Raw genomic sequence first — 11,057 nt, 5'->3', positions numbered from 1 at the left:
TTTGGTTTGGCATTTTTGGTTCCGGGAAAAAGAACGGACATGAACTTGTTCTTCATGCCCTTCTTTATTATTTCCACAAATTTTTCAAAATGTCACGTTTTGCAAAGTTTTCGAAACATGTTGAAATTATAAAAAGTAAATGTTACATAGCAATGGGGCAGCGGGGATTAAGAGATAGATATGTATCATATTTTAGTATTACATATATATCCGGAGTCTTATGATCCCTGTCGTTACTTTCCACCTGTTTTATGGTAGGGTATTTTTTTTTTTGATAAACCTATTGATATTCCCTTGGACATTTTTGTGTTGTTGGTGTTGTCGTTGTTGTTGATTATTGTTGCTTTCATTCGACTCTTATGCCATATCATTGCAGTACACAAACCACACGTCACAAACAGCAACAAAGCTATGCCCGAGAACGTAATCAACGTCCCAAGAATGATGGCAAACAGCAGCAGCAACAGAATGCGGATGGCAGTCTAGCAGGCGATGAGGTAAGTTTCGAATGTAATTTTATAATGTTACAATACTTAGGTCAATAATGTATTTTTGTGGGTAGTGATAAAAGTAATAATGAAGTTTTGTTAGAATATAACCGGTACAAGATCAAGATCTGGGTTCCAAACATCTGTTTTTTATAACTACTCAAGAATGTCACTTAAAATTTCAGAAACTTTAGAAGATATAACAGCTATATGCTGGAAGCGCTGGCTAGCATTTAACTTGTTTTACAATCGGTTCAAAATTTCACGTTGCTCTAGATATATATAGCTATCGTATGAACTAGAACAAATCCAATATCTTTCTTATTTCTTAATTGAAATATTGGTCTGGAAAATAGGCGATTTTCCATAAAAAGTTTGTTATATAATTTGTAAAACACTGTGCAAATTTTTATTTTTTTATACGTACTTACATAGCTGGCTTGTGATAGAATATTTGTTCCATAAACCGAGCTGAAAAAAGATTTCCAGGCGCGTCGGTCTCATGCGCAATTTCTCCTATTTGAAAGACCCTGTTCCGAAACGTTGTCTTCCACTTGATCTTTCCAACGAATTCCTGGCCTTCCCCTTCTGCATGAATCATCAGTTGAGTCGCTTTTATTTATCTTTTGAGCTGGGGCATCCTCATTCTCACAATATGACCTAGCCAACGTAGTCCCTGCAGCTCAATACGTCTGATTATGTCGATGTCCGAGAATAAATAGTACAGCTCATGGTTCATTCGACGACCATATTCACCGTCGACGCAGATCTTTCGGACAATTTTTTCTCAAACACTCCAAGAGCTGCCTCATCTGCTTGCGCAAATAGCCATGCTTCAGATCCATATACAAGCATGGATAGTATCAGCGTCTTGTAGAGTGTGAATTTGTTCAGGCGAAATGTGGCCTTGTTTTTTAATTGCTTACCATAGTTACTTCTGTTGGCCAACGCTATTCTTCTCCGAGTATTAAAGCTAATGTCATTTGTTTTGTTTATGGTGGTACCGAAGTAGATGAAATCTCTAACTACCTCAAAGCAGTAGTTTTCAAGTTCCACAGTTGGTCCGAGTTTACTGGACATCTTGCGCGTTGTTACCATCAGCTTGGTCTTCTCGTCATTTACTGCCAGTCCCACTTTGGCAGACTTCTTCACGACGACATGTATGTATCCTCGTTCTGTATTGAAAGGGATCCTAGTGGTCATTTCCGACTTAAACTGCTGACCTTGTGCAAGTTAAAGTTATCCTGCATAGTCGTATTAATTTTTAAGGAATGCCGAACGCAGACATGGCTTTAAACACATCTGAACGGATAGGGCTGCCGAATACGGTTTAATAGTCGACGAATAGTTGGAATGTGTAGATGTATTATTTCTAGGATTTGCCAGGTCTGAAGCGGATTTGCCAGGTCTGAAGCCGCATTGATTAGATCCAATACAGTACGCTGGATATCACTTTATATGAACCTCTATAGTTGGTTCATATCATGTCATGTCTTCTTTTTTATGCACGAAACACAGGTTCATTCCTCTAGTCAAATTTTACTAATCTGTTGATGCATGCTCCTGACCACCGATATTGAATAGTTCGGCTGGTAATCCATGAGAACCTGTGCTTTGCTATTCTTCAGCCGATTAATTGCTATTGTGGTATCATCCTGGTTATGTGGTATACAATTTATACCTTCATCTCGTATTGGTTCTGGGGTACCTTCTTCAGTGACTATTTAATACCAGAAGCTTTGCAAAATGTTCCTTCCAGATCCTCAATATGCTAACTGTATCTTCATCTCTACAGAATGATAGGCCTGCACCAAAGCCATCGGTTTGGTTTTTTATTCGTTGGTAACATGTCAATTTGCTAACTCTTACGTTTTTCTTGTTCTTTCTTGTTTTCTTCTCCCAATAATTCTCGCTCGCATTTCGTGTTGCTACTATTTGGAGGGTTGCCATACACGCTGCGTTTTCACCTCAAAAACATTACGACTTGCAATTCTTTGCCATTGTGCTTCTTTAATATTATCGGGACAACGAGGGGTTTCGTCGCTTCTGCTACCTGTTGTGTTTACAGCTTTTCGACGCCAAGTTTCCGTATTATATTAGATTGCACCTTGACTGCTAAAAGGTAGTCGTTCGAATCGATATTCGCTTCACGGATCGATCGAACGTCTAAAACACTGGATTAATGCCTTCCGTCTGTCACAACATGATCATTTTGATTTTGTATATCGAGATGCTTGAATCTGGCCGAGAAGTCAATCAAACTTATGCCACTGTCGAATGTTTTTTCATGGAGGCTGAAATTTTCGACGGTGGGGCCAAGAATATTATCCCTTCTGATTTTTGCATTAAAATCTCCTAGCAGGATTTTAATGTCATGGTCAGGGCAGCGGTCATATGCGGCTTCTAGGCGCTCGTAAAATGTTGCACATTCCACGTACAGATAAACAGATTGCGTTCCTTTATACGTTAATATTAAGGGAGGTTGGTTTTCCTTTTTCGTTGTTTTTTCATAGAAGGTGGGGTTTTCTGAGTGTGGCCAACTAACCCGACATAGCTCTCATGGGTGAACACGCGGCACATATCAGCTCTCTATTTCAACAAGTGATGAAAGTACCCCTAGTGGAAAGGTCAGTGTCCACAATTAATATAAAAGAGGGACCAAGATAAGCGTGGCTTTCGCCGTGTTAAATGATTGGTGTCTAACATCCCCTATGTCACGCTAGGCCACACATATCTACAGTGACTCGCCAGAAACTTCGGGAGCTTGATTGACAAGTTTTAATCCATCCTCCATACAGTCCGGACAAATCATACAACAAAACGGTGCATATTTGGCAAAAATTCCGAAGCATGTTAAATAAAGTCCTATTGTTCATATAGAAATAATGGATTTCTTTTTTCCCCAAACCTAATATTTTTCCACTGATTTCCTTGATAAAAAATCGAAATATTAACCTTATCTCTGGACAAAAGCCATTTTATTCTTTTGTGATATTTAAGAAGTTTCAACAGTTATTCCATTATATATTTTTTTCTGAATTTTTGATTGTACAAATTGGTTATTCGCGTTTATCCATTTATTTTTTGTTGCTGCTTGTTGTGGTGTGAGCTATGTATCTCTAGCACATTTTTCTGCCACAGCAACCGCAACAAGAGCTGGCCATGGAGGACCATTCAACTTTACGAAAAAAAAAATAGCAAAAACAAAAATTAATTTAAGTGGTAAAGTTATATTATTTTGAGTTATACTCCAGTAAAAGCTGATTGTCGTTTGAGTGTTGTTTTAATGGTTGCTTTAATTTGTTTTCTAACAACAGCAAAAAACACAACGAAACCGAACGAAACAAAAAAAGGATAAGCATCGTTTAAATTAAGGAGTGTTGGTTGTTTTGTTGTTGTTGCAATTCTGTAAAATACAAAGTTACTAGAAAATTAAGGCAAACGAAAATAACAAAAAAAGTGTTTTATTCAAGAATAATAATAATCATATCAAATGTTTATTTCCGTTCTCTCTTTCTCTTTTTCTCTTCCCTTTCTTTACAATTTATATTTTTGTTTCCTTATTATTCATTTCCCATTTTTTAGCATTCCCACTTAATTCAACAGGCCCAGGATGGTGAACTGTCACAGTCAAATGCCAGCAGCAGTGGTAGTAGTCCCCACACCAATGTTTTGTTGTTGTTAATGCCATTTCTTAATGGCCTGTCGAGTAGGCTACTGCAGGTGAGTTATGGTTACAAGACATTCGTTTTTTTTTTCTTTTTGAAACTGACCAGAAAATAATGAACTGTAGCGACGAATATTAAGTTCATGCAGTTTATTAAAAATGAACAACAGGTTGTCTGTTTTTCTTTGGTGTCTGTATTTTTGTTTTCTTTATTCATTACTTGTTATGCTTTTGAATGGCAATCATTATGTTACTAATATTTTTTTTTGCTTGGTGACTCATATTACCCTACACCCAATCAACGGTAACACTCAGCTTATCTAACCCATCATCTCCTTTCTTCCTTTTCTTGGCTATTTAAAAATATTCTTCCCCAAAATATTTATATTCTTAAGGAGAACTCACGTGTTCACCCGACCTCATCCCCAAAAGAACTCTTGCCATGGCATGGCGTGTCTCCTATGTCAACATAAAATTCTGATGAGGTCTTGACAAGTTTCCTCATTATGACCCACGTAGTCTGTGTAGTGCCACCACTTAAGTGCAACCTCATTTTTTTTCTTCCTTCACTCCGGTTGTTGTGGTACTGTTCGTTTTCTTCTTCTGCATTTGTAGCTCCTTTCGCAGAAATGGAGTTCCTTTACGTGGCGGATGTTCATGCAAAGCCACTCATGTCAACAGGGACACAAGACAAGACAACTCCTACACGTACACCAATCATCTTCTATTTCCACTTATTTATGCAGAAGCTACCTTTTCATATCTGTTTTATTTTTTTCTTAGTTCAGTTTAAAGTAGTGCATATTTGAAGTAACCATAGCTGATTATGTGGAAGTTGAAAAGGAAGTAAAAAAACTCTAAAAAAGGAAAACACTTGTTGCCTCCTTAGCAGGGGATGTGGTGTCCTTTTTGGTACAAATTTTATAATAGAATTTAATATAACATAATTTTTAAAATTATGTGGTGTGGTAAAAAAAGATATTCAGATATATGGCAGAGGATATTCAATAAAGTCACCATTCAAATTGAGGTAAAGATGAAAGAAAAACTGAAGGTGGATTTGAGAAACAGAGCTTAATTTTTTTACAAAAAATAAAAAAAGATTTTTTCATCGCCCAAAAAATAGCGATTTTTTCAAAAAATACATCTTTTCAGATAATATAAGTCGTGGATTTTGAAAAAAAAGATATAAATATATTTGATACAGTAAAATGTGAATTAGAAAATAGGCATATATGGAATCATGTTTCTACCTCAAAGATATCTAGAAAATAAACATTTATTTTATTGCTAAAATAACTAATGGTGACGATACCTCTAATACAAATGTTTTAGCATCTTTTTTAGAACGCAAAGAAAATATTTTTGTATAAAAAATAAATATGACCTGAAAATATCGAAATTTTACATGGAGAAGTTGATCGGGCCAAAGAATAAACATGCCGGGTCAAATGACACAGATTTTTTTTTGTGAAAAAAATGATGTGGGAGTTACACCTCAATATTTATAGGTGCTTGCGTATTCATATATAATTTAATAAACCGTTACCACACTAGAAGGCGGAAATATAGCGCTGATCGCTTTAAATTTTTCCATGAGCTTCCAGTGGTGATCAAATAACATAAAACTGATTTAAACAATTTACACATTTACACAAATTAGACACATTTCTTAAACGGATGGTGACTGGAGATGAGAAATGGATCACATGCGATAACCCTGTGCGAAAACGATCGTAGTCAAAGAGCGGCGAAGCAACTCAAACGGTGGCCAAACCAGGACTAACGGCCTGGAAGGTTCTGCTATGCATTTAGTGGGACTGGAAGGGGATTATTTATTATGAGTTGCTTCTATATGGCCAATCGCCTACACGATGTATTGATATTGGTACAAAAGCAGTATAGTCTCCAGGAATGTGTGCATACAAAATTTGAACCAGCAGCTGCCCACTCCATCCGAAACAAAATCATGTGTACGTTGGTGATGGCCTCATACAACTTCGCCCTCAATATACATATTGAGGATTTTATACACATGTTCCACCCTACCATGCGTCGTTAATATCGGTCCACAATATGGGGTTTATGGGATTTTAATGACTCTTTTTTCAACGACCAACAAAGGATACAACGAAGGAACTATTTATTTTAAAGGGCTTCTTTGCATTTTTTTAAACACAAATTTTCGAATTCCAAAATTTTTTATGGGCCAACGAAGAATGGAATTTTTGAAGAGCATGGATGGATCATGAATTATAGTTTTCCCAGGATAACAGTTCCTCCCATTTTATAAAAAACGGAATATAATGCGAAGAATTAAGACTACAAATTTATTCTCTAATGATGATGAAAACATTTTTTAATCCCCAATGGTGCTGAGAATTTTTTTGTTATTGTTATGTTTTTTTTTTTACTGAAATATCAATTATCCACATTTTTAGATAGATATTTAATTGACTTACAGGACCGTATCCATAGGGATTTTGCAGCTATAACGATGTTAGAGCCCTTCTATATATGGACGAATTGCCGATATATGGAAAATCTAGATCTCTTCTATAGATAAAGGACTCGTATGTCTTTGTATAAGAAGTCTGTTAGTAACAGAATCGAAGTTAAGTTTTTTCAATGGCTATATTTGAAAAATAATATTGCAACAAATCTCTATTTTTCTATACTATTTGTCAAATGTATACACACGTTTCAAATTATATCCCCTGGATTCGAAAATTATCTAAACAACTATTTCCAGCCATATTGTATATTTAATGCATTTAAGAGCTGCAGAACAAAAAATAAAAATAAACCACACAAACAGACACAGCAAAACTACAACAATCATATAATAGCCCGGACAAATTTTAGACATAGTCTGCTGTGGTTTTCTTAAAACACGTTCCCCATATTATTGTCATTGGTCAGAGCGGCCAGACGACAGCTAATTGCAACATGATGTGTTAAACATTGCCGATGTCATCAACAGCACCATCCATCCATCCATCTGTTGTATAGTATCGATCTCCCCAATACAATTTTTTGGCCGAAAATCAGCTCTTGGTCAACCATTGTGTCATCAAAATAGCAAATGGATTATTTGATGTTGAAACCACACTAAAATATTGGACAATTTTATCGATTGATGTGCTGGAGAGTGTTTTTCGGGTGTGTACTTGAATTTTTGTTAGATACGAAATGGAAGGTCAATGCACTTTTGTTATTTGGTAGAGGATACAAAAAAAGTATATATTTGATTCCAATCTATATACTAAGTATATGGGACTGGAACAGAATATTAGTTTATACAGGCATGTTATGTGTGATGTGTTCACTAAGTGACTCTGACTATCAGAAAAATTAGATATAATTGAGAAGACGTCATTCATGATGTCTATTTTTTCTAATGTCTGATATTATTACAAAGTTCAGTTGAATCGATTTTCCTTAAATTTCGAAAAAAACCCTCTACTGACTTTTCTATTTTTATAAAGATCGGCACATATAACTGTATATATGTCTTCTATGTGCAAGTGCATTTATCTACATATAATAATCAATGAATTTTAGCCCCACCCCCTTTTAGTATATTTTCCATTTTTAGAAGTTTCCAACCTATTTAAACTCTGGGGAAATCAATGAATTGTTGTTTCGAACCTTTTATCGCACTCAACTTCGACAATAGGCCAGTTCACGATTATCAACATCATAACACTCAAGAATGGAAATGAACGACCACTAGAAGCTGTGAAGTCACTAAATGGCCATTCCCATGCAGGCAGGCATCTATTTCTTCTTGTTTCCCTTCAAACTAAGTACAGCTTTTTTGCAAAAAAGTCCATGTCATCTGTACTCTACCATTTCGATGTGGTAATATTTTCTACTATGGCAAATTGCTGGGAAACCACAAAAGCAAAACCTCTATCAAAACTATACTTAAGACTAAAGGCATAGAGTCGGAGGCAACAAGGATCTGTTGTTGTTGTTCTTGTTGGCCTATCTGTTTTCAACATTCAGGGATATTTTTCCATTATGCCAAATGCACATAAAAATTAGGCAGTTGTATATCTATCGGTGTATGTGTGTGACATATATTTGTGTATTGTGGCTTTTAGGCATATGACAAAAATGTTCCTGCATATACATATACATATATGACCACATTACCGACCGAGTTTAAAAATGGATTTCAAAATGTTACATTTGCATATTCAATTTGTCGTCCTAATGCAAAATGTGTGACAATCTAGAGATTGGCACTTCATTTGCATTGTGACTCTGACTAAGAGAATATTATTTCTAAACAATTTAACTCAAAAATATATTATTAAATTAATTCAATTAAATTATGAATATTATTTAGGGGAATTGAAATCTAATTTTGAATTTATCTCTTGGAAAATGTGGGTTAGCAAAGGAAGGATAACACATGGTAACCTCGATGTGAATATAAAACAGGACGTATGAAGCAGAGTAAAAAAGTGAATAAATATTGTCCATCAGTGACAACAAATTCCTTTAAAAATCAACTAGAAGAAATATTGTTTAAAAAATCTACTATAAAAAAGTGTGGGTCCTTGAAAAAATATTATTTAAAAAATGTACTAGAAAAAAATTGTGGGACCTTGAAAAATATTATTTAAAAAAAATCCACCCCTTGTGAGCCTTGAAAGTCCTTGAATGCTTGAAAAACTATTATTTAAAAAAAATCCACGCCTTGTGAGCCTTGAAAGTCCTTGAATGCTTGAAAAACTATTATTTAAAAAAAATCCACGCCTTGTGAGCCTTGAAAGTCCTTGAATGCTTGAAAAACTATTATTTAAAAAAATCCACGCCTGTGAGCCTTGAAAGTCCTTGAATCCTTCAAAAAATATTATTTAAAAAAATCCACGTCTTTTGAGCCTTGAAAGTCCTTGAAAAATATTATTTAAAAAAATCTACGTCTTTTGAGCCTTGAAAGTCCTTGAAAAATATTATTTAAAAAAATCCACGTCTTTTGAGCCTTGAAAGTCCTTGAAAAATATTATTTAAAAAAATCCACGTCTTTTGAGCCTTGAAAGTCCTTGAAAAATATTTAAAAAAATCCACGCCTTGTGAGCCTTGAAAGTCCTTGAAAAATATTTAAAAAAATCCACGCCTTGTGAGCCTTGAAAGTCCTTGAAAAATATTTAAAAAAATCCACGCCTTGTGAGCCTTGAAAGTCCTTGAAAAATATTATTTAAAAAAATTCATGCCTTGTGAGCCTTGAAAGTCCTTGAAAAATTTTATCTAAAAAAATCCACGCCTTGTGAGCCTTGAAAGTCCTTGAAAAATATTATATAAAAAAATCCACGCCTGGTGAGCCTTGAAAGTCCTTGAAAAATATTATTTAAAAAAATCCACGCCTGGTGAGCCTTGAAAGTCCTTGAAAAATATTATTTAAAAAAACCACGCCTTGTGAGCCTTGAAAGTCCTTGAAAAATATTATTTAAAAAAATCCACGCCTTGTGAGCCTTGAAAGTCCTTGAAAAATATTATTTAAAAAAATTCATGCCTTGTGAGCCTTGAAAGTCCTTGAAAAATTTTATCTAAAAAAATCCACGCCTTGTGAGCCTTGAAAGTCCTTGAAAAATATTATTTAAAAAAATCCACGCCTTGTGAGCCTTGAAAGTCCTTGAAAAATATTATTTAAAAAAATCCACGTCGTGTGAGCCTTGAAAGTCCTTGAAAAATATTATTTAAAAAAATCCACGCCTTGTGAGCCTTGAAAGTCCTTGAAAAATATTATTTAAAAAAATCCACGCCTTGTGAGCCTTGAAAGTCCTTGAAAAATATTATTTAAAAAAATCCACGCATTAAAAAAATATTCTTTAAAAAAATCCACGCCTTGAAAAAAATATTATTTTAAATCCACGCCTTAAAAAATATTATTTAAAAAATCCACGCCTTGTGAGCTTTGAAAGTCCTTAAATCCTTGAAAAAATCCACGCCTTGTGAGCTTTGAAAGTCCTTAAATCCTTGAAAAAATATTATTTAAAAAATCCACGCCATGTGAGCTTTGAAAGTCCTTAAATCCTTGAAAAAATATTATTTAAAAAATCCACGCCATGTGAGCTTTGAAAGTCCTTAAATCCTTGAAAAAATATTATTTAAAAAATCCACGCCTTCTGAGCCTTGAAAGTCCTTGAAAAATATTATTAACAAAAATCCACGCCTTGTGAGCCTTGAAAATCCTTGAATCCCTGAAAAAATATTATTAACAAAAATCCACGCCTTGTGAGCGTTGAAAGTCCTTGAAAAATATTATTTAAAAAAATCCACGCCTTGTGAGCCTTGAAAGTCCTTGAATCCTTGAAAAAATATTATTTAAAAAATCCACGCTTTGTGAGCCTTGAAAGTCCTTGACTTTTAAAAAACCTCGCCATTTGAGTCCTTGAAAATATTTTTTCTACAAATATTTTAATATTTTTTATTTCTACAAATAGTTTAATATTTTTTATTTAATTTTAAATGTTTTCTCTCTCTAGAAATTCCCCACGTTTTCTTTGGAATACTCCTCCATGGCATATCCCACATTTTTTGTGACAGTATCCAATACCATGGAATATGTACTCAGAAATTTGTAGCTGCAATTAACAGCCAAACTAAGAGACGTTCAAATGGCTACGGTATCGATGGTAGCAGAGTTCGCAGAAATGTCTAGCCGCTGGTTCAGGCTTTAGAGTAAGTTCTTAGAAATATTTCAACTCTTTGGTTTTTAAGTTTCAAAAAAATATAAATTTTTTTATTATAGCTATTGCTCCTTTTTTACGAATGTATTTGCCAAACAAAAACAATCTGAGAAGAAGCTGCAAATGAAATGCCAATATGAAAATAAAAACGATAATTGTATCTTGTATAGTTCCGAAACGAAAAATCAATACAAGACC

Source organism: Musca vetustissima, unplaced genomic scaffold, assembly GCF_032173495.1.
Source record: "Musca vetustissima isolate MV318-11 ecotype Yass unplaced genomic scaffold, APGP_CSIRO_Mvet_v1 utg195832, whole genome shotgun sequence".
NCBI lineage: Eukaryota > Metazoa > Arthropoda > Insecta > Diptera > Muscidae > Musca > Musca vetustissima.
Note: the sequence above shows the minus strand (reverse complement) of the source record.